The sequence below is a fragment of the Aptenodytes patagonicus genome, chromosome 2 (assembly GCF_965638725.1).
Source record: "Aptenodytes patagonicus chromosome 2, bAptPat1.pri.cur, whole genome shotgun sequence".
Lineage (NCBI taxonomy): Eukaryota > Metazoa > Chordata > Aves > Sphenisciformes > Spheniscidae > Aptenodytes > Aptenodytes patagonicus.
In genome coordinates, this window is record NC_134950.1 from 27,819,516 (window position 1) to 27,844,931 (window position 25,416).

Below are 25,416 nucleotides of genomic sequence, written 5' to 3' on the forward strand. Positions count from 1 at the left end.
AATCAAAATGGCATGCGCTACACTCGAGTATGTATACCCTTATCGATACTCGTTAAGCTTTACCATTAAATAAATCTTTAATTTCCAGCATTCTCCTAAAGCAGTAGCAAGCAAGAAGTGTGTTTTAATGTCAGCTCGGAGTGTTAGAAAACCTTGCACTTGGATACAGAGAATACACTAACAGCTGTGACTGGGAGCATGTGCCAGAATGGAGATACTTGAACAGATCTGACACTTGGCTATTTTTGACACCCATCTGCACTTTTTTACTCTCCTCTAGGATGAACTGCCTCTCAATCTGTTCACAGCATATTTTAGCCCTTTAATATTGTGGTGTTGGGTTTTTTCAAATGGGCATTATTAGCCATCTGGGGCAGATTTTGTATTTTAAAAGTAAGCACATTATGTACAGGAGATTAAAAGGATGTGTATTTTTATGTAATCTGATATTATGTCAGTGCCTTTTGTGTATGTGTGAAGTCTTGATTTCAGAAGCATCCCTTTAGTGATTCAGACATCTGAAGTCCTTCTTTTGGGGAAAGAACAGGAAGTAATAAAACCAGGTTCTGGTTTATGTGTAGCGATAACACTTTTACACAAAATAAATTTGCCCTTCAAAGATGAACTGCTCATACTGTTATAATTGCCACTGGCCGCTCACCTCCTCGCTTCCCTGTCAGGGCAAAGCAACAGCAGCGAGGCTTGCTAATGAAACGTTGTAAAAGCAGCTCAGATCTCAGTTAAGGCACTACTGCAACTCTGAGAAAAGTCTCTGGAAAGATAATCCTGTTAACATGCAGCTTGCAGTAACCAAGTTAACCATTTTGTCATTCTATGTAGTGAACTCTAGGAAGTGGTTATCTCTAAATAATTGATGCTGAGGGAACAGTGTTCAAATCTAATACCGTACACCGGTTTGTCTGATTACTGTGAATATGGTGTGGGGTTTTTTGTTTTGTTTTAGGTTTTTTTTAGAACTGTTTATTCCGGACTTTATTTATGAAACATTACAAATCTATCAGTCATTTTATAGTACTTTCAAAGAACAGATGTTGGCCTACAAAATGCTTTATTATTGCCCATGGCAGTATTCAGTATGGTTTCCTTAAAAGGACAATCAGTGATCACAGTCATTGTAGCCCAGAAATAATGCTGCTCTTTCAGAAGATGGCCTGGTATTAGGTCAGACCACCCTTTCTTTACTTCTGCTCTCCAGATGTGGCTGCAACTTTTTTTTTTTTTAAGTTCATGTTTCAAAAAAACGGGTTTGTTTTCAAAATCTGGTTTTACTTAAGATATCTCCATCCTGGAGTGCATTTCATAAATTGCCCACATATTTTTCTTAGCAGAGAACTTAACTGGCTGTAATTTTTAACACATGGCCACATCATGTGATATTTTCAAAACATTTGCACATAGCTTTAAGAAGGTCCCAGCAGAAATGATCCATCATCTCACAGCCAGCCCGTTTCTTAACAGCATATCTGCATTTTCCATTTAGCAGAGCTATATATTATTAGCTTACATTTTGGGTAGTAAAACAGTGCATTGCTGATTGTAAAACATGGACTTTATTATCTGCTGAAAATTGATTTGGCATTTATAGCCACTGTGTACTAGACTGGCTTTCTGGTTTTAACATTAGTGCTTGCAAGTGATGATTTGTTTAAAGAACAGAAACAAAATTGCCATGGACATAACTGTTAGTGTCCTAGTAACTGAACATTTGGATTATCCACCTGTTTTTTAAATACTTGCGTCTAAATGCTGTTATACAGCAAAAGTCTCCTAACAGTCCATTAAGCGACTTGTTCTGGTTTAAGTTGCAGTTGCTATGCTGTTACATTAGGACAATTCTGTATCTTACAAAACAAGTTGCCTGCCAAACGGGGAAAATACGTCTGGAAATACTTAAGTCCAAGTGTTAACCTTGCATCATTGTTCCAATCATCCTACATAATGACTTTATCTTCTTCAGGATTCGGATAGGAGTGAAAAGCTCTTTCCCTAAGAGGACTGTGGGTCACTAGGTTCTTCAGATATGTACCGTAGAGTTTGGGAGATGATGTATAATGACTTGCTTTTCAAGTATTAAAGTTTCTTGTTCTTTTATGGTAGTAATAAATTCCAAAGTCTGCATGACATTATTGCTCTTATTTTCAACCCATGGAGCTGTGAACGGCATCTTGCTACGTATGCGTGGAAAGTAACTAACACATCATGGGATGCAGATCATGCTGCAGAAATAGCTGTTAATATATATTTTTAAGCAGGGTCCCAAACCCTCTTTCCTTGTGAAGATTTAGTGCTTTTCAACTCAGACCCTTAGCTGGAGAGGGACAAATGAATCAGCTTCTCAGGGCTGGTACTTCCTTGGTGTGCACAGGGTGTTTAGCACCAATCACATCTTAATTTGAAGATTTTGGACTCCACACTAATAAATAATTGCCAGTTAAGGCATGATCGTTGTAGCTTGCAAATCAATGTGATCTGTGTATATGCAACTTAAAAAAAGACTTGAATACCAATTTTGGGTAAAATAAATTCTAAAATGATGTGATACGCCAATCTGAAAAGTCTAAATAGAGAAGTTGATACGTGTTAAGAGCAGAAGAAGACATGGTATGTGGTCCTTTTCAGGACCTGCACCTATACCTGTACCAGTTTTCTGGTTTGTTTGCTGCATCCTTTTTTCATCCAAGTGTGTACATCAAGGATAACTACAAAAAAATCAGTTGAAGCCTGCTCTCTCGCTACCAGCTCACAGATGAAAGCTAAGTGCACAAGGTGACTTCTGCACTTGAAGCAGTAGCTGGTTTCCAAATCCAGAATTGCATGTCTTTGAATTGCCCTCAACTCTCTCCTCGTTCCAGACGCATCACTGTTACAGCTTTAAAGTTTCCCAAGCATGTCGATGCTAAGATCTGTCTCAGTATCGACAGGGTTAAGCTGGCCAGTGCTGAGTTCACACCTATGTCTTTTTGGGATTGAGGCATTTCTGTATGTGAGTCATTTGCATAGCTGGATCTGGTAGGTAATCTCAGAGGATGCCTAATGTGTATTTAGAAACGTTGGTCTCTTCACAAGTGCAGGCTTACTTTTTGTTCCCAGAAATGTCTGTGGTGTAAAACGGAGCACTGAGCCAGCAATACTGAGGCGAATAGAGATTAAATCGGGAAATCCATAGGGTACAGCAGCGCTTGGATTTTTACTTGTACGCAGACACAGTCTAGCCATATTGGCCCGCTTGGCAAGGCTGATTTCATTCAATATCCCACTATGCTAACTCCACATTCACGCAGTTCCTCTGTGAAGCTGGTGAAGCCCTTGCTGTGCTGTACCATACTATCTATATTCACTGGCTCAACTCTCCAGGAGCTCAGCCGTCTCTGCACCACGTTGCATTTTACGATGTACATCTGTTCCTTCTGCCTCTTGTACACGAAAGTCATCAGACAAAGAGCAGAACCAGTGCAGGAGCCACTTCCTCCTTGCTGCTGTTGATTTCAGGCCTTGGTCCCTCCTGAAATGTTTCCTGCTCAGTCCCTGGCCAGGACAAGAGCGATGGAGATTGCTCCCATCCAGAATAAGCCGCTGCTGGGCAGTAGCTTTCCCCCCTGCCGAGGGAATACGTTACAGACCTGAGCTTGAGCAAGCAGAAGGAGGATTTGAATTCATGTTTTTCACTTCCAGAGTGAGGCTTCCACTCAAAAGACTTGAATAAAATCAAAGCTCACCTCTTCTGTCTTGCCTAGCTGTCTTACCCAAACCAGTTCTACTTGCCAATCTTCTGAAGGTGAGGATATGGACATCTTTTCTGGAGGAGGGAGTAGTGCTGTGGATCCCATGTCTCCAAGTTACTGAGGCTCTTGAAAGGCAGGAGTAAGCATCCTGTCTCCAGTATTTCCTGGTTGGTGAGCTGTAGGCAGTTGCTAGTTAAATATAACTAACTTTATATCCTCTCTTCTGTCATGAGTTGTCTACAACTACCTAATGGGAGGGTGTAGAGAAGATGGATGGAGCCAAACTCTTCTCAGAGGTGCATAGTGATAGGATGAGAGGCAACAGGCACAAATAATGGACCATGATAAATCCCAAGTAGATACCAGGAAAAAAATTCTTCACCATAAGGATGGTCAGATGCTGAAACAGGTTGTCCAGAGAGGTAGGGGTATTTCCATTATTGAAGACACCATATTTGGACAAACCCCTGGCAACTTGATCTAACTGCACATGCTTTGAGGCAGAAGGGCATGGACTATCTGATCTCCTGAGGTCACTTCAGCCTGCATGATGATTCTTTGTTCTACTGGATCCGTTAGCTGTTTTGGATACCCAGTCTGAGGTGCTTCAGTCCTGTGCACTGTAGGGGAGAGCAGAGCAGTCCATGGCACTGGCTTTTGTGTTGTGTTTCAGGGGGAAATTTCAGCAGTGTTGAACTTCTGGGCACCTAAAGTTAATCATTCATTGAATCTGTTCTGAAACTATTGCTTGATCTGTAACTTGCAGAATGAACTTTGCCTTTGCGTGCTGGTAGAAGAGCAGAATTGTCAGACTCTGTGATGGCTGAAAGGGCTGCACCTCTTTCCCGTGGTAGCTCATTGAGCTGTACTTCCACATACCAAAGCTCAATTTATTTCTTTGTGCTGTTGGGGTGTTTTATTTTTATTTCTTCCCTACTAGTAATTTCTTCTTTACTGCCAGTTATAGGCACAGTATGGAGAAATAGCTTCATTGTGAGCATTAATTGCAGAAGAACTTGAGACAACAAGTTTCTGGAGACCCTGGGATTTAAGAAGTGTTGCTTCAACTGGAGATTCACTGACCTCTTGGTTTTGTCCCTGTGCTGCAGCACACCACCCGGTAGTAATGTTCTTGCAGCTGGTTTAGGGCTGTAGTGTCAAAAGAGACACTGAACCAATCCAACTTCTAAAAATCTCCTGCCCAAATTCCTATGGCATGAAGCTACAGCCTTACTTGAGCTTTTCCATGATGTTGCATAATGAGTTGTGCATTTATTTCTACTTCTTAAAAATAAAACAACTTCATTTTCTTGCTCTTGGGATCTGGCAATCTTGTGAAATTTTAATGAGGAATAACTAACTACCTGGTAGGACCCACACATCTGAATTAATTTAAATTATCCAGACAGCTATTTCAGTATTAGTGTGGATATATGTTCTGGAACAGTGCCTGCAATGTGACCGTGCTTTTAAACGGGTACAAAGTGTAAGTCAAAGGTGTCAGGAAATCTTTCTGAAGTTCAAAAGGAAATACCGTCAGCAGTGGACACAGTTATTAAGAGTACTGCTCATACGGTTCTCATACATTATGGACATCCCTTTAGAAGCAGACTGTAAGAAGCTCTGCAGCATTTTACATGTTGACCGAAAGAAGAGTGGAAATAGAAGAGCGAAAGAAATCAGTATTGATCACCTCTTGTAGGTGAGGCTGAGGAATAAGGAAGAAAAATGTATTTTGGTAACCCTTCAAGCGTACTGCAAGTTCGTGCAGATCTGGTGTAGTGTCAGGCCTATCTCATTCTTGGTTAAAAAAGGGGTTTGCTGTAATAAATTGAGATTTGAGGAAGTGGGATTTGCTTATTCTTAACTGTTTTCCAGCAAGGTTTGAAATGATGATTCAAGAAGCAGGAATATGTTTTATCTTTCAAAGTCCATTGCCCTTTCCAGCTTATTGATACATCTTTTCTCTTCTGGGGGTTAATGCACTACTCTGTCTTCTATAAGTCATTCAGAAGCATCTCTAAAATTTAACTTTGTACCTTTTCAGTTCTAATGCTTTATTGGAATTTTCTTCATGTGCCTAAAATCCACTTCTCCAAGCCTTAGGAGCCCTCCTGTTTATCTCGGGTGCAGATTCTTGTAGTCCCCCCTTTCTCTGATTCTTCTAGTGATGCTGGGTTTGCTGTCTTATTCTGCTCCTGTTTTGAAACCACATCCTGCTAAAGGAGTAATCTCCCCGTTTAGTGATACAGGGCCTTTCCCCTTCCTTCTCTCAGATCTCTCCTTACTATGTGTTTTGTGAGTCATGCAAACACGCATGACTCAAATAGTCTTCCTGCCACAAGATTACAGTTTGGAAAATGTGTGCACTCGGATCATACAAAAATGCAGCCATAATTTGGTTCTTGCTTCTAAACTGTGCATTCCAAATATATTCTGGTGGCCCTTTTAAGCCAGGGCAGCAAGCATGTGTACACAGCCTTGAATTTTCATTGTAGCTATTTTATAATCCAAATGAATACTATCTCCTTTGACCTTCCTATATGTGACTTCCCCGTATCATTCCTTGAATTTTTAAGAGAATCTTTTTTTTAAGGATTTTGCGCCTTGCAGAGTACCAGCCACATCATTCGTGGTTAGCAAATACAAATTAACATTTATTGTTTTAATTTTATTTTTCCAGTCCATTTCACCACATAATTGTTGATTGCGTAATTATATCTGCTAGCTTTGCACGCAGTTATTTGTTTTCTAGTTAGGAGAAAGTTTGCTAACTGAAGTTTAGAAGAGGTCATTTTCTGTGGACAGTGTTACTGTTTCTTTTGGCTACTTTCTTTGCTTGGAACTGTACAAGGTACATTATTTTTTACTTTGTAAACACTACAGTGTACAAAAATGATCTTTAAAAAAACAGGGATACGATAACCTTGTTCTTTTTGAGAAAGAATCAGGGTTTGTATCAGTTTTGAAAGTACACGCCGAGAAATACTGAGTGAACCATAAGGACTAACAAGTTACTAACATGGTAAAGAAAGCTGAAAGATGCTCATTAAAGCAGCCTTGGTTACGTCTGTAAAAGAAAGGGTGTAATTAGATGTCCAGCAAGGTCAGATGGCACTGTCATTGAATAGCTTTGAAAGTCATCCGTTTTCTTCTCAGAAACTGGTTTGCAACAGAGTGTACTGTGTCTTTGGACTTGGTGTTTTTAGTTTTCATTTTGCCACTGGCAGAGGGAGGGCAGCGATAAAACTCAGTTTCTGGAATTCAGGTGGTCCCTATTGGTCGAGTTCATCCTTCCACGGTGCTGCAGGATCTCCTCACTATAGGCTTCTGAAAGAGAGAGCTTCTGTCAGTCTCATTCATATTAGATCTTGGAAGTAATTTAAATTACTTTGTTAAGGTCAATATTTGATTATTTTACACTGAGATCGCCATTAGACTGCATTGCATCTTCAGAAACAAAGGCAGGGTCCTTTGCAATTTTTAAAGGGGATCTGTGCCGTAATGAGTGTGTATTTTACTTTTCTGAATTCCTAATGGTCAATGTGAGCACTTTATTTTCCCTTTGCAAATGGAGGAGAATTGAGACGGTGGCCTCTCTGGGAATACTATTTGTTGTCTCTCTTGTTAAATTTTTAAAGTATTTTGAAGAATGCTCTTTTTGTTGTGTTAATTTCCTTGCATCTCTCTCTACATTATTCTCTGTGGTTGTAAAAGCAAATCTGTATTTGGGTTTTCTATATTTAATAAGCAAGGCTACTGCGCAGGAGATGAATCTGTGCATGAAACTTTCATTGAGAGCTTGGTATGAAAGCAGAGTCTTCAGAGCGTGTATAGCAAGTTCTCTGCCGTCTGAGGGAGAGCCCGTGTTGCACTCTTTCTTTGCCCTCTTCAGACTCCTCTGCATAGGCAGAACCACATCTGGTGGAATAAAGGTTGGACTTGCACGGTTGCTTCTCGGGACAGCTGACCAGCCAGGCTTCTTTCTCTGACATGTCAATTGGTAGAGTAGTAATTTCCAATTCCTTTCATTTTGAGGAAGGAAAGCAATGGTATTTAATCTTCAGAGACAGGCAGAAACAGAATTCTTTATGCTGCCTTAAAGCTTTTGCTTCAAACTGCTCTTGAGAGTCTGTAAAAGCACCAAAGATAAAAATACTACCTACATTTCAGGTATCGACCAGCAACCCTCCATAGAGCCACAAGAGAAATGATATACTCTTTCCTTAGTTAACTTCTATATTCTTTCAGAAAGAGCTTTGTGGATACTGCTGAATAACTTGCTTTTTCTTGAAGGAATACAGAAACTCATGATGCCTTGAGTTCATCCTGACACCAGCAAATATGATTGCCTGGTTTTGTATGGGGCATTGGTTCAAGACAGTCTTGAAAGAATGAGTGTCTATTACTTAATCACCAGGAATGCTTAATAGTTTTGTCACAAGTGTTTTTCTTTTTGGAGGCTGTAAGTGTCTTTGCTGTCTTACCACACTAGATATAGAATAGATGCCTTGATGAATTACCCAATGGGGATTCTGCTGCAGAAATTGATGCTTGCTAAATCAAAATCAAAGCTTTTTTTTTTTTTTTTTTTTTTTTGGTCTCCTTTGGTCATTACAGTAAAGCTATTGGTTTTTAAATATGTCTGCATACAAGTCTGGGATATGCACATGTTGTTGCATGCAATTGCTAGGTTTTGGAGGGCTTTTTGCCACAAAATAATATGGTGATGCAGATGTTCTGATACTGTTCTTTAAAACAGTTGGTTGCAGATCTGGTGGTGAAAGATGATCAGCAGCTAGCATATATCATCATCTTCTGATCCAAACAGGTTCCTTTGGGAGTCAGCTGTACTGTTTCAGTATGTTGTAATTAAATTGAGTGCTGTTTAGGTGTCAGAAATTACTTTATAATGCAGGATAATGGACTTAAATAGACTTATTTGCACAATGCAAATCATAATCTAGCAAATTACCCTTAAAGGCTATATATTAAGAAACAAAACAAGCCCCCCAATATTCAGTAGGAAAAGAAAAAGGAAAAAAATTGGTCTGATTTCTGACTCAGTTCCTAAAACATCCTTGCATTAGAGTCTATCTAGACTTCACAGATGCTAGAATAATGCCTGTTATTTGTGAATAACAGTCATGAAGTGCTTTGTTTGAAAGAAAAAGGTAATAATTTTTTATTTTAGTTAGGATTGGATGGGTGGGGGAAAAACCCTGTCAACCAGACCTTTAATACTTAGAGAAATCCTTCTTATACATGCAACAGATAACTTGTGTAACTAGCTCTTGTGAGGTTTTGAGCAATGTTAATTCCCAGAAAAATTCGTGTGAGTTGTGAGTACTCAGCATCTTGCAGAATTAGACTGTATTTATGAGAAGGCTAATGTTAGGAAAATAATGGATTTACATGCATAGTGAGAGCTGTTTGTAAATCAGCAGGTGGTTTCTAAAATATCAGAAATTAGCAAAATGTTTACTGATATGATTTCTTTCTGAAAAACAAACGTGTTTAAAAACACTTGAACATTAAAACTTCAAATAAGAAAAACTTATTTGCTTTTCTTCAGCCATCTCAAGTCTTATCTGTGGTTTGAATGCACAGGCTTTTCATTTTCAGTCTTGAGGACCTCATTTTATCTTTTCAAGGGCCCACTAGGAGGGGGGGAAAAAAAGAAAATAATTTTCTTGCAAAATATATATTTCAATAGGAGGCATATTTCTATGAACAGACTGAAAAAATTCAGGTGATATCAGAAAATCTGTTTTAGTTTTTTTATGCGTATTCACATACTTTCATACAGAATACTAGATTACATTTCTCTTTAGTCATATAAAACCTGCTTGGGACTGAATTCATTAATGATGCAAAGTGGTATTAAAATACTACACTTCTTTAAAATCATACATATAGGTCCAAGCAATTCTTTAGTCATAAAAGTCAAAGAATGTCATATCTCTAATTAAAAAAAAAAAAAAAAAAATCCTGTAAACTGATTTGCCTGTGTGCTATTTTCATACCCTGATTTAAAATTAAACCCTGCCCCCTACCCTATAAATGGCTGTTGAATTGTGTATGTCTTCTCTGAAAAGGTTTCCAGTGTGGTGAAGAAAAGAATCCAGTTCAAAGATCTTTAATCCAGTTTCCTCTGTTTTATTTGGTTACACAGAAAACCTTACCCTTTGCCGCTGCCCCCCAATTCTTCATTCACCAATAGTACTGAGGGGGAAATTTGTGCCGCGCTACTTATACATAATTTAAAAAAATTGTGCTAGCTTTAAACCCAAAGTCTTTCTTCATCTATCATTTATCTCATGATGTTATCTTTTGTACTCGGTACCCTTCAGTAAGCACAGCCTGACACGTCTTGTGGCCTTTACCTTCTGCGATAAAAAAGATTGAAAAGATGCTTGGCACCACCTGGTGAAGATGAGGCAACCCTGGAGAACTGTGCTTCAGGAGCAGGTGACTGATGCTAAGAAATGTGCCAGTCTAGGGACACAGCTGAAGGGTTGTAGTAGGGAATGGGGGAGGGGAAGGGTGGAAAAAAAAGAGCAGGAACATTAATACATCTTCCTGAGGTTTGATGGGACATATACTGCCTACCGTTCCATCTGGTGCTTATGATAGCATGGCATATTAGCATGCTGCAAGTTCATAATGTATTCAGGGCGAGAAAACACCACTTGCATACCAATTGAGGCGTCCTCTTTCTCGGAGCTGCCTTTGAATTTCAATGATGTTTATGCCTCCTAAGCCATGACTGAACTGAGCGTTTCCGCTCGTGGAGGAATAACAGCAGTGAGGGACTCTGCCTCATGTGGGTTTTCTTTCTCCTCTCTTTTTATTTTTCGCCTTTTTTTTTTCTTCCCCTTTTTTTTCTTCCTGCTCTCCCAATTTATTTTGTTCGGGGAAGCTTAAAGGCAGGTTGAGGTTTTGGACTAGCTAATTCCATAGCTTCTGTTATAATATTACATTAACTTCTTTTTAAGGTTGTAATCTATTGTCTTTTTGCTTATCTCAAAATGGTTAAATGTTCTTTTTATGACATTTTGATGAAATTACTCTAAAAGCAGTGTCATGAAGCATTTAAAAAATAGCACGTTACAATTCTGCTTTATATTCAGATTTCCTGTATTCCTAAATTAAAGAACAAAAAATACCCTGAATTCCGCCTTTCATGGTAAATTATTTGGGCCCTACGTCTTTAAACACCTGATTTTAACTTCCAGTGTGCTACCGTAATAGGATAAGTATCTGAAGTTGAGCAGGTATGTAAGTCTTTGTAGGAGCGAGGTCTTTTTATCGATCCCTTGCAGGAAATGTACTGATACGTTCATTTTATTTCTCCCTACCCTGTCCTCTTTGAAACTCTGCTGAGATTGACACTTGACTGGAGACAATCTCAAAACTGCGCCGTAGAAACTCTTGACTGCACATTTTGTTTCTGAACTTGTCAAAGATTGTGATCCTTTTATGGCTCAGTGCTGTGAATTGCTCTGCAGCCCTCCTTCCAGAAGGTTTTGAAAGTGTGAAGTTTACACACAGGGTAGGGTATTTGATGTGGGATTTTCAAGTGTCTGGAGTAATACATGAGTACTAGTCACATTTGCCTTTGTTGGTGACTGTGCTTCTAAACTGCTTCACGTGTTTTGAAAGTCCTACCCCGAAAAAGGAGACTAAGCTTGCTGCTTGAAGAGGGAAGAATATTAAAACAGTATCTCTAGTACAGACCTGCTTAAGGAATGCATTTGGTATCTAGTCCTCTACCTGCACAGCTAGACTCTTGCTCCTGCCCAGAACCGACTGTGGTTTGAGGCTTTAGCTTAATCTTTAATGCATATGACTGTCATGCTAATATAACTTTAATAAAATTGTACTAGGTAGCACTTTGAACTCCTTTGGTCTAAATCAGTATTAATCCACTTGATTGCTAGGAAAGAAAAGAACTTGCTATAGGTCTGATCCTTTCAAATATATCCGGCTGTGACTTTTATAAATATATATTTTCAGACAGTCATTTAGCCACTCTTGCATAGATAAGAAATGAAAAAATGCATTAGTCATCTTGACAAAGAATAAATTGACTTCTTTTGGTTCACTATCTGACTATCTGTTGTCTGATGGCTTAAGAACATTCCTTGTTTATTGATAGTGCATTTAAGACGTAGATATTAATGTCTTGGCTTAAATGCTAATTATTTTTTTTCTTAATACATTCAGGAAGGCTAATGTTACTGAATAGGAATGTGGAGGAGGTAGTGTGGGTAATTCAAGCAAGTTTAGTCAGCACTTACAAGATTCTTGAAATGTTTCTTGATGTCCTACAGAACTGTTAACATCTGCACGGCTTGTGAGAAGAGCCACATTTATTACAGCTGTATGCTAGCTAGAATGCAAAAGAAAAGGGAGGGGGGGGGAAATCAGAGTTAAGAATGAAGCAGCTGGCTTTCAATACAGAGATTTATCATTTTACTCTCATTACAGACCAACAGTAAACTCTACTTGGAGTCTTTTGCATCAGCTTCTTTGAGATGGCAGGTTGAAGGCTTGGGAGTTTAGCCATCAGTAAATACAGTCCAGCAAAATACACACAGTTTAAAAGAAAACAAAGCTTTTAGAGAAATAAACAGAAGTGAAGTTCAGTGTTTCGAGGAGCTGTTCCAGTATGACATAACATCATGCAGAGCATGTGTTCGAAGTCTACATTTGAGATAGATTAAAAAAAAAAGGGGGGGGGGGGGAGGGAGATTGTTTTAAACAATAAGAAAAAGAAACGGAAATGGGGGCGTAATAAATAAGAAGGCTGCTGGCTCCCTGCAGAACCAAGGAGGTCATACAGTTTCTTCTCCCCCTTCTTGTCAGAGTTTGGGGTTGCTGGAGGAAAGGAAGGTATGTTGAGAGACTCCTGAGATGCCAGGCCTGACTGAATGGTGTAATAGTACCTCGGTGTGTTTGTGTCACCTCTTCTTTTCTCTCTTTTTGTGCTAGAAGAGAAAACAAGGGAAGAACAATCAGTATCAGAATCCCATTTTCTGTTTCAGTCCTTCCTGTAAAACATCACATACATGTTTCCAGAATCAGGTTTTTTTGATCCAAGTTTGGGTCCCCCCTCACCCATTTCTTTCTTAGCCATTGAGACGGATTTAAACCGAAACTATGCCAATATTGTAGCTATTTGTAAGTTGTCACAATCTTTGTTTGTTTCAATTAAGATCAAAGATTTTTATAGTTTCGTTTTCTCATTCATCTATTTGATATGAACGAAAGCTGGTGTTTCTTTTGTTTGCTCTAATTAATGTAGCTTGGTATGCTTGCTCTTACCTTTTTTCCCTGCATGTTTTAAGTGAACCGATTCTGGTTTTGCTCAGTTAACTTCTTTACAACATGCCCAAGCCATTCACAGTGGGAGTGCCAGGATCTGTTTCTGTGTCTCCTACTGTTTCTTAACAACCTCAGCAACTGAGGAAGCTGCACGTCTATGCTCCTGTCCTTTATTGCTCTCCTTAAACGGTGGTTCAAAATAATTTTCTAATATATTCTAATACAAAACCTATTGCGTGTTCACTTATAGCGAAAGCACAAACAGCTACCCATTAAGAAACAAGGCCAGTTAGGACCGTTGTGATGAAGAGCATCCTCTTGTTGCAAGAACTCTTCTAAAGAGTTGGTTGAGGTATCTTTATCTACTCACACATTTCTGCTGTCCATACTGTTGATCTATAGCAATGTCCACTCTGACAACCTGCTGTGCTTTTTATCCCTTCTATCTAACTTTAGACTTCTTGCTGTTACACTCATCATCATTTAATTACAGCATGTGGCATTGTAAGAACTCTAACATATAATTACTGCCTCCTCTTCTTTCCATTCTCCTGACACCAGAGCACAGGCAAAAGCAAATTTTTTAACATTTCAGTTATGAAAATGACTGCATTTGATTCATCAGTGTTCACCACCTCATATCTTGTGAAGCTGTAGGTTTAGTTTCTGAAAGTTTATTTCCAGTTAGTCTTGTGGAAACACATTTTATCTTAATTTTGTGCAGATTGTTGGCATTGAACAGAATTATGTGCAAAACTGTGTAGCTCTGTAAGTCAGAGCTCATAATCACCTTTGGAAATGACCTGTTAAGTTTCTAATAGGTCATTTGTATGCACAGTTACTGAAGCTACTTGCTCTGATTGCAATAATTATGAAAAAGATAATGGATAGGAACTCATTTGGGGACAATTATTCTTGTTAACTGTTTAGCATTTTATCCAGGTACTCCTATTTTCCCTCTTTTTAAATTTCCTTTCATAATTCCAGAATTTGCCTTGGATAGTTGTTGCAATTCAGCAGTTCTTTATTTCTTCATATCCCAAGCAGTTTAAAGCCTACCAGACAACTACTGATGTGTTTTACATCTTCCATTCCAAGTGGAGACCATAAAGAAACATGTCCTCACAGGAGGAGATCCCAGTGCAGTCACTCTCTCCATGCTTTTGAATTGTCTCTGCCATTGGTATTTAGCTTTCTTAATATGTAAGTGGTGCCAGAAGGATGTTTATAAAGATCTTTGTGAGCTGCCCTGGTATTTTTTTCTTTTATTTCTGCCCTGCTTGCCATTTGATCTCTTTGACTGATTATAGGTATGAAGAAAATCTCAGTTTTTGTTTGGTTCTCTGTGTCTTGGTGCAAAAAAGAAATGGTGTTACATTTTGGTGGGGTATTTTCAAATTCACATATCATCACATGGCTATAGTTGTGTGAGCACGATCGGGGTTCCTATGACTGGACATAGTGTGCAATTTTAGGCATGCAGCTGTCTGTGCTGTCTGCTGCAATTTTGCTTTTTGAGTATTTAATCTAGAAAGCCATCTCCAAAATAGGATGGGGTGGGGGGAGGTGTAAGTTAAGGGGGAGGGGAAACATCTGATTTGTTTGGCTGGGGTAGATAGGTGACAATAGGAGGCACTGAAACTGGTCTTCTGTTGCAGCCAGTACTGCCCAGTTATTCTTCCGAGGAAGAAATGTTTACAGCCAAAATTTAGAGGGAAATACTTAATATTTTGTTTGGTACTGTGGGAATGGAATAGTACGTACTGATGTATATGTACACAGTATCATAAGCTTTCCTTCCTATATCGCACGGCTGAGGTTAACTTTTGATACTGGAAAGAACTTAAAGCATCTCCCTTTGACTTTCTGAGTGCCTTGCCATTTACTTTGGATTTTCCGCATGGAAAGGCAGTTTTTCCCTGTGCGGCTGCACAATATCGGCTCCCTCTAGTGGTCAGCAGTCACCTGTAAAAATTTCCAGCGACTGTTCGCCAAGGCGTGCTCCCAGCCGGCCCGTGTTTTTTGCCGCGTACCCTTTTATCCAACACTCTGGTGCCGCCAGCGAACGCTGAAGATGCATCCTGGGGCTGGTGCCACCCCATGGGAAGAGGCTGGCCCGCTGCCCTCTTGACCACCCTCTGCCCCGCCACAGAGTTTCCTTCCTCCTGTTGAATCTTCTTCCCTTTCTCATAAAGATGGCTCCTCTTCTGGTTAATCTGCTTCTCAATGAAGCAAAGTGTATATATTCAAGTAGACCCAAAGCCAAATATAGGGTGTTTCCATAGCATGGAGAGAGTTAAATCTGCTTTTCATAAGGGTAGCATGTATGAGAAAACTTACCATATTACCAAGGGTTAAGTGCTTCCACGTTGAACATTCAGAGTTCAAACGCATCAGACTTCTTTACTTTGTCAATATTTCTCTTGCACTTGTAGCATTGAGTGGTTTCTTTCTGGTGTCTGACTTCTCGCCCTGCAGTTTCCCCTCCATTTAACACTCCCTTCAGTGTAATTGAAGACTATTTCTTTCTTAGTTTTCTAAAGCAGAATGTAAAAAAACCAAAAAAACAAAAAAACAAAAAAAAACCAAAAAAAACCCACAGTAAGTATTTTTATAAACAAAATCAAGTAAGTAAAACTTGATTAAATATGTATATAAGTGCACATACATGCACATGCACGCATATATGGACATATAGAGAAGTAAGCCATGGAAGCTGCACTGATCCACAAAGGTCAATATTAAATTGCTGTGTTGAAGTAGTGGGTTTAGCTGGCTTGATGAAAATGAGGTTCTATAAATATAAAAACCTTTTGAAATGTATTTGTTGGGGAAAAAAAATACATTTAATTTGAATCTGCTGGGCATGAAATGAAGCATGTTTTGTACAACTGTCAAGCATGGCAATGCTATGATACCTGAAATTGTTTTAATATTTTGCTTATGTTTTCTGTGGATTCTGTAATAATTGCTGATTTTTTTTTTTCCAATTCAGGCTTCAGCTGTATGATTTTGTTGTTGTTGTTGCGGTCTGATACTTAAAATTCAAAACAAAGAGAAGATACTTTAAAAGAAGGAAATTTTAAGTTTTGTTGTGCAAGACTAAGACTGCTGTGGTGCTTTAAGGTCTAGAAACATTGCGTGTAATTGTATGCCTTGTGAGTGGTCTCATTAGTTTACCTACAGCTGTTTTCAGTATCTATAGTTAAGCACATATTCCTGAGTGTTTCTGGGGCTGGGGTCTGCAAGGCTAACCCAGCACCTCTCTTCCTGGGTGAGCTAACCTGATTTCTGTGCCAATGTGAATTTGCGTGAATTCACTGGCTTCAGAAGGGGGTTTAATCTGGTTTTACGTTTGTTAGTCTGGTTTTACATGACATACACAACTTTCTTTCTTTCCCTCTTCCTTTACATGCTTATATTATTTCATATTAACATTTAAGTATGCATGTACCATATTAGGCCAGACAATTGATTTGAAATATGCTTTTGTTTTTGCTAATGGTAACATTTGTTTTGCTTGTGAGCTTATTTGTCAATAAGTAATATTACCTCATCTAAGAAAGTATTTGAGATGGAGGATTTTAATTTCGTGTGAAGTTTCTGAGACCCTCTTTCCCCCTTCCCACCTCCCCACTGCCGCTTTCAGGTGCGATCCAGTGCCCAAAATAAAAGACAGTTGGTGTGACGTGCAGCATCGAGGAGGAGCTGACTTGTAACTAATAATGAGTATTTTCCCACACTCTGTCTAGACAGTCAGTCATGTAAACACAAGATGTCTTTAATGGCATCATCTGATGATGTGAAATGATAGTCTTCCAAAGTGTGTATTTCCACAAATGCCGAAGTACTGATTAGGGTAATAAATTGCACTACTTGAAGACTGTCAGTGTATAATACCGAGATAGGGGAAAAGCCTATAGTTTCACTTTTCTGTCGCTGGTAGTGGCAGTGAGTAACAGTGGCAGCACCTGAGTGAGGGTTTCTGGGGGAAATATGTTTCATTATGTATTTTTCATTGGTGGATTAATACCTGTCTTGGCTGGCTGAATAGAAACCAAGGAGTTAGTATGCCTGGCGATTGAGGATCACCGATTCTCATGTACACTAGCCACGCTGCTAGAACAGTGTGAATATCTCTGGTTCTCATGAGGCAAAGGACCTAGATCTGTATGGGAATATTTATACCATCTGACTTAGCAGCCTAGGAATTAATAATAAATTAGAGGGTCTAACTCTTCTTTTCACTGATTATATGGGGAGTCTCGTCTGCTAATTTAGCTATCTGCTTTAGATGGCAGAAATTAGCAGCCTTTCTCCGACTGGACTGGTACTTGCTGGAGAGGGACTTTGGCTGCCCGTGCCTTCTGTCTTATGGGTAAGGTCTTGCTCCCCAGGCCTGTGCGTCTAGCCTAACAGAACAAACTTTTCATAATTTGAAATATCACTGGGAGGAATTGGGTTCTTGGATGGGTAAAATGGCGCAATCTGATAGAGCGGAGATTTGGGAGCTTGATCCACGAGGTGAGGAGCAGCCTGTCCCAGACTGGCCAACACCACTCCATACCTTAGAGGATCTTGACTTGTCCATGACAAATTCCACAGTTTAAAAACAAGCAAAGCCGGATGTATATCCATTACCTTCTCGGTAGTCCCTATGTCATCTTCTCAGACGTATAACCATGGAAAATATCACCTCCCACACCAATGTTTGATTCTTTTTGAGCCTAAAGGACCTCTGGCCTGTTTTATAAATATAAGCGATGCCTTTTAGAAGTACAGCCATAATAGCTTTTTTGCTGGCAGAGTAATTTAATACCTGAAGTTGCCCTGAATCTAAATAAGTTATTTTAGATTATTTTATCTAGTCTCTATCGGAGACTTAAGTTCTAGTTAAATCTAATGGAATACTGGTATCAGTACTCTCTTAGGACTTTTCTAAAATGGGTACAGCTATGCTTGACACTGTGTAAGTGCAGTAAAAATAAAGGATTTCATAATTGTTTTGCTTCAGACTTTTAGCTGTGTGTAACAAACTATTTGCTGTTAATTTAGGACAGCACAAACTTTGGATTAAAAACATAAATATGCTTCTGGAGAGCAAGTTTGGAAATTTTAATTGGCGTTGGGAGAGAAAATGTTCTTACTTCTGGTGGGAAGGACATGTGCTGTGTGTGGTTGAGTATGTAAGAGCATACAAACAATACCGATTCGATACTGATGGCATTTGAGTTTCTTAGATATCAGTCTAACTTCATCTGTAGTTTGTCATATAACATGCAATCTTGACAAGGGTAGGTCTTCCAGAGAAGATGGTACGAAAAGGAAACGAATTACTGGTCAGGGAGCCTTTGGGAAGCCGCATCCAAAAACACCCTGGTGGTTTCCTCTGTAAGTACAGGAGAAGTGAAGGGAGTGATTGCTAATGTGGAGGAGTTGTCACCTCCTCACCTCCGTAGCTTGTAGGGGAGGCCAGGGAGTGGGTTTGGCCAGCAGTTGCTCTGATTGTTCTTCAGTTCTTCATGCTGGAGGCGGTGGGCACCTCTTCTTCACTTCACTTCACTTCACTTCACTTCACTTCACTTGGGCCTCAACGTTCAGTGAGCTGGTTTTGGAATAGCAGTAATAGTTCCTGTGATGTGAAAGACAACCACTCAAAACACACAGTTCTTAGTTTAGTAGCTTGTCAACAAAATGAAGTAGAAAAGATACAGGAAACAATGTAAACAGGAAAATAGTATTTCGATAATTATTGTGGGACTATTTGCTTATTAACTGCATTAGTTATGTATACATAGAGGCATTTTCGTGATGCTTGGTGGCATATTTAGAATAAATCTGCATTGTCTTCGCCTTTGTTACAGGCCAACTCGTATGTATTCAGCCATGACAAGGGAACTTGTAGACTTTATTTTCTGGGGGCTTATGGAAACTTAGGGCAGCTGCCACAATTTGGCCCCTAATTTTGCTTGTCTGTTCTTGCTAAAGTATTTCATAAACCATAATGGTGGTAGTAGATCTAGATTTAGAATGCATTCTTCTTCCCTGTGTTACTTTGTATGTTCAAGTGATTTTACATGGTAAAATTTGCAAAGCCAGGAAGGGGGAAGGAGAAAACAGGCGTTTAAAAAAAGGTGCATTTCTGACAGGAGTCAGTTTTTTATTATTAAATAACGGAAAGTGAATTTATGATAGTTTTGAAACTGTCAAAATATGTCAGATTGTTAAAGGCGAGGAAAAAGATTATTTTTCTAATTTTTTTTCCTCTTTTAAAATGAAATTATATGGTAAGACAAGTTTATTTCTTTCAGGAGAAAATAATATGTCCAAGCAAAGCCAAGCCATAACATTTTTGTCTCAACTCTGAGATTGAACTCATGCATTGCTTATTTTCTAATATGTGTAACTATCTGGCCTTCAGCTGCTAAGCCATGAGCGTGGGACATAGGTTTTTTGCCAGTCAGAACCTCTCACCCTAGAGAACTGAAACAAAAGAGAGTGCTTCTGCATTTTTGGTTTGTTGTCATGACGGTAGGACCAGTAAGGGTACCATTTTGGATGAAGAACATGAGGTAAAGCATTTTCCATCATTCACCTACTTTACGTCATTCACAAGCTCAGGAGACAGTAGCAAAAAAACTCTTTTAGCTTTTGGGAGACAGAGTGGAGATTGCATTATTCTTAAGGCTTTTTTTAGCACATCTGAAAAAAGCTCTGATAACTTGGCCTGAGATAACTTCAGTGAACTCCCAGGATGCAGAATTTCTTCTAGCTCCTGCATATTAAATGAGAAGAAATGGGTAAACTGAGTGTGCTTTCATTTATTCTGAAGAATAGCTGGTGATATGAAATGTTCAACTATCTGAGCAGAGGATAACCAAGATGAGACTGCAGCAAAGTTGTGACACTGCTCTTGCAAAAGGGTCATCTTCAGTATGTGAGCTTCATACCCAGCATGCTAAAGGGGCAGTGAAATGTTATGTTGTCTTGAAAACTTTGCTGTGCATGTCCGTCACTCGCCCCACACGCCTTCTTATTCCTGGTGGATAAAACTTGCAGGGGTAATGTTTTGTGACAAAAGATGGAGTCTGAGAGTGTCTGACCTGCTTTCTGATATTGCCCTTCTGCAAATCACCTAGGGAGTAGAAGTTCTCCACTGGGGAACTGGAAACCGGGCGATGTTTTCTTTCTAGGCCAATAACGAGACTGCATCTGGTGCTGACAGAAAGTTATGTCTATATTATGGCTGTTTGGGATCAGTTGTTTATAGCACAAAAACATCCATTGTGTTTAGGTCCTTGTTTATTCATTAAGAAAAAGTCAAAAGGGCCGAGAGACGAATGGAATGAAGATTGGACTGGTCTCAAACAAGTCCCAGGCATGCTTGGCTGGGAGAGGGTCTGCAGTGGTGTCGTCCAAATGTCGCGTTTTATGGCTGCATCATAGGACTTCCAGGTTTCCCTAGGTGTGCAGTGCACGAGGTGGGTAGGCTTTACCACATATATCAGCCTTATACTGTGCATTCTCAAATGAGTCCTTTTCAACCAAGGCAGATCTCTCGTAATATTGTCCTGCTCTGCGTAGTGGCCGGTCTGAGAGTCAGGAGTTGTGGGTCTCCACAAACACTGCCTTGTAACGGTGCTGCCTGGCTTGGCCAAATCTGATGGAGGGAAGGTTCTTTACTGACTGTAGCGTGATAGCATTATGGATGAGAGCGCTATGTAATTTGTCATCTTAGGTGGACTTGTGGGTTTCTGTCTCCCAGTTTGTCACTACTGTGACTCATAACCTGTAGTTACCTGCTTGCAAATTCCTTGCAATCCCTCTCAAAATAATCAAAATTAGTCCAATGCCATCTAGGTAACCATCATAGGTATTAAATCCCACAGATTTAGGTCTCAATTAATATAATTTGGGTGGTGGAGGCGGGTTCTAATCCCATGTGTCCTATGCGGGGTTTGTTCTTTCTGTGAGTTTAAAGGAAACAAGACAATGGGCTCTTTTAATTTGGCAGTTTTTATTTTTAACATGCTGGCACAGAAGTAGTAAGTACTGTACAATCAATATAGAGCGTCTTTTAAGAATCTTTCATGCCTGAATATACATCTGGAACTGTTTGCACTAACTAAAAGTAAAATAAATGCCATAGCGTATTATACCATACTTTTTTTCATTTAAAAAAGGAAATTGAAAACACACCACTCCTAGAAATGCTTGACACTGAATTGGCTATTGAAATGGTATCAGTAAAGTATTTATGTATTCCATATTTTGTTCCATACATCAGCTTTCCTTGATGCGTTAGACTTGGAAGGGTGCCACGTGAGCTGTAATGTTGCCATATATGAAAGACCGCCTTGTTTTAAAAACGGACTAAATCTTTTAGGGCACAGGAAGTAAAGTAAATTAGTTTGAATACATGCACATCTCTCTTTGCCCCTACTCCTGCACGTTTTACTTTGTCTGTTCGCTATTTGTCTTCAGAAGCTGGCTGTGCTTACAGTAAGTATCAATGTTCACCTAACAGCTAAAAATAGTGATAAAAATAACTCCCACCATAAAAACTGAATGAATGACAAGAACAGTATAGTTTCATGAACCAAGAAATCCACAGAAGAAATATCACAATTTAAAGTTGGTTTTACAACATTCTTTAATTTAAAATGTAGCAAAATACTTCTGTGGTAAAATCACAGTTCTTCACTCTATGCTGTAAAAGAGATTCAAGAATGTATATTTCAAAATGTTTGGGGTTTGTTTTTTTTTTTAAGTAAAAAAATATAATCCAAAGCAAATGCAATAGAACTCTGCATACTTGAAACACATTTTCTGAATTTATTCTAAGTCTCTCACTGCACCAGAGGGTTGTGTGTATGGATTAGAACTAGACCATTATTTCACCATCTATCTCCATCCTGAATTGATTGCAGCGAACACTGCAGAATGAATTGCAGATGTCTCCTTTTCCCTCCGGTTTGGAGGACCTCTGGTTTCAGCCCCATTTGATCTGAACTGGGCTAAGGAGTGCAAGTCTGTCACTGTTTAGAGGGATTCGGTGGAAGAAATCTTTGCACCTGAAAGAAGTTACTCTCTCTCTGTACACACCCTGCACTCTGAAATGTGTGATGCTGTGGGATACTGGCCTGTATGAAACTTTTCTGGTGTGTCCCTGCTAATTCAGGATGATTGTTTGAAATGTCAGTCCAACAGAAAAAAGAAAAAAAAAAAATCAGAACTAACTTTGCAAATGGGGAATTTGGTTTGACATGAAAGCATAAAAATGTTTTTGAATTCAAGAAATCAAGCAATTTTAAGACATGGTTTTCCTTAAAGTTCTTGAAAATTTCAGGCAAAGTTCAATGTATATGCTCCTGTATTATAAAACCAGAGCAAATGTACATGAAATCATACACAGGCAGGTTTTCACATGTAAAAAATACAGTTTTTCCTCATGAGGGATTCTTTCTTCCCCTCCCAAACCCTGATCACCTCTGAATGTATGGCTAGCAGAATATCCACAGAAAGTTTGTATGAAAAATGTCTATACATAAAAGCCCTCATGGAATAACATGGTTTAGGGGAAACTTGGCTCGTGAATACGATTTAAATACCGTTTTGCCTTTAGCTTTCATATCAGGCTATTTTTCAACAATTAGAGTAAAAAGTGTTGGTTGTTGGGTTGTGGTGTTTTTTTGTTTGTTTTTTTCATTTAAAAAAATAAATAATGATTTGTAGAAACTGGAGTTCTAGGCTAAGTATCAGACACTACAAGCTTTAGGAGTTCAGATCGCAAGAACTGGTAATGCTTTTATCAGTGGTGGCTCTGCTTTGTGTTCCATCACCACTCCACCCCCTGAGAGATCAGCTTCTTAAAAACAGAGCTGCTGAGGTTCTCCGGGGTTGTGGGTGGTGGGACAGTGGTGGTTGCAGAGCCGCTGTAGGCGGGTGCTCCCAGCCCCATAGCTCCCTCAGAGGTTAGGGAACCAGCTGTAGAGGCAAGGAACAGGTAAACAGTAGCAGCAAGAGCAGAATGGCTCCTGCAGGAGTTTCGCTATTAAAGAGGGTGGAAAAGTGGGATATAAAGGCTGTTCTCCTGGGCGGTGTGGTGGTGGTGTCTTCTAAGCACACGGAAGAGCTTTGCATTTTGCATTGTACTTCTTCAAAAGCCACCCCCCCAAGGAGAGTCTCTGCTCTGACAAGATAATCTTGTACCCTGGTTAGAAGTGTTTTGAGGGGTGCTTGAAAGGGGAGCCTTATATCTCCTTACAGAAGGCAGGGCTAGGGAACTTATGGACAACCAGAGATAAATCTGCCTGCCTGCGATGATACAGTAGCAGAGTGGGGTTTAGAGCTTTGTAAGGGTGAGAGAGAGGTTAAGCAAAGGTAAGTGGTCTGTAGAGGGTTTTTTTTTTTACCCCAAGAGGTCCAAAGAAAGGTAATTAGGAAAATCAAGCCTAATGTCATTAGATTCGTATGAGAAGTACAGGGGTCTGTGGATAATTTCAGCGATCTGCAAACTGGGTGGCAGACATTGTTCGAGGGGGTAAAAACCAGTTGGATCGCAGTAGAATGGCAATCTGAAATTGGAGGGCAAAACCAACACACTATTTCCCGCTACCGTGTTCAATTTAAGTAACAAAACACTGCCAGCTTTTTGGGAAAGCCTCCCCCCTCCAATCTGAGTGCATTTTTGATTAAACCTGAACTTTGAAATGCAGCAAAGGAGGGGAGCAGGAGCCGTGCAGTTGGTTACAGGCTCAGGATCGCTTTTAGTTATCAACAGCTGAATTGGAGGATACAGGCTGTGCCTGCTCGCTGCGAGCAGCAGACTGTTAGAGGAGTTCGATTTCTCTCACTCCTTCTTCCACCCACCTCCATCTCCTCTGTGCCTGTGTCTGCGCTCCCACATGCTTCAAATCTGTGTACCTGGACTGCCTTCCTTAACAGTTCAATGTGAGTGTTAGCAGAATGAAAACCAGATGGACCAGCAGTTCCCACTGTTATCTCCCCACCAGCTCTGGCAAGCCTCCCTTTCTCTCTCCTTTCTTGGCATGGCAGAAATATTTGCCTTTATTTAGGAGGGCTTGGGCTCACTGCTGTGCCTCTTTCCCTCTGTTGCAACATGAGCTGAAAGCTATTTATTCCCTTGTTGCTGAGGTTGGTTGAGGTGAGTGCAAGATGAATTCAGCTATTAAGGAAGCAATTAACGTTTCAAGACGAGTTTTCATAGTTCTTTATACTTGTTGAAGATATAGATTTAACTGGTTTAGTATAGCGATATGGAAGGGAAATTTGTATAGAATATGTTTAAAAACTTGCTTTTGTTTTCCAGCATGTAATAATTTACTGTTGCTTGATTTGCAAATCAAACCTCACCTGTCTGTGTAGCAGCCTTAATATTTAAGCTAATCATTTTGGATACTGTTCCCTACACAGCTGAGGTTTACTAACCTTAGATCAACACTACAGATCCTCTAATACTGTATCTGTATTCCCCTCATCCTGTTCTGGGGGTGCTTCACTGCTCATCTTCCCCAAACTTATCTCTAAATTCTATATGAAATTACTCCCTTTCCCTGAGAACGGAAGCATTGTCTGTAGGCACTTCTATAAAGAGTGAAGATGGCTTCTATAATTGCAGTACCTGACACACTGCATCTCTGGGACATACTTCCTCAGTTTCAGGCAGCTAAAGATTGGTATCAATTATGCATTGTTAATTTTTGTGGGTGGTTTTGGTTTTTTTTTTAACTTTCTGATAATTAAGTGTTCTGAGGCTCTTTTAAACATATCCTTCCTTTGTTCAATGTGTGCATTGCATTTAGTTTCTCCTAGTGTCTCTCAGGGCAAATTTTAGAGATGATTTTTTGGTTGAAGTTTGTATGTTGTTAGTAAGAACAAGGAAAGCACGTCGCAAAGTGGAGTGACAGAATTTATAGAACGTGACGGACTTTACTATTGTCTTGAATTAAAACCACAGACGTACGTGCTTACCCATTAGCAGCGACACTTACTTGCTTGGCAAAATAGTTTAATGGAGCTCAGGAGGACTTGTGTAGGACAGTGTATAAAATAAATAACCCCGGCCCCCCAAAAAAGGGATGGAAGAATTTAACTTATGCCCATTAAAAGCTAAACTTGATCTTGCTCATCTTTACTCAAGATGGCTCCCTAAATTCCTGGCATGAGTAAGGAAGCCTTAATTTTGCTTTCAGTTGGTAAATGTTGTCATGTTTTGCCCATTCTCAATAAATGAAACATAAGGGTTTGGGTGGGTTTTTTAAAATTTTAACGTAGAGGTGTCCAAAAAGATGTTGGAAAAAGAAGATACTTCTATAGCTTC

At 39.5% G+C, this 25,416-nt stretch overlaps 1 protein-coding gene across 4 annotated transcripts in view; it reads left to right on the forward strand.

Annotated features, from left to right (window-relative positions):
• Window positions 1-25,416, forward strand: part of RUNX1T1 (RUNX1 partner transcriptional co-repressor 1) — a 118,121-nt gene that overhangs the window by 37,534 nt on the left and 55,171 nt on the right. The gene's annotated exons all lie outside the window — the stretch shown is intronic.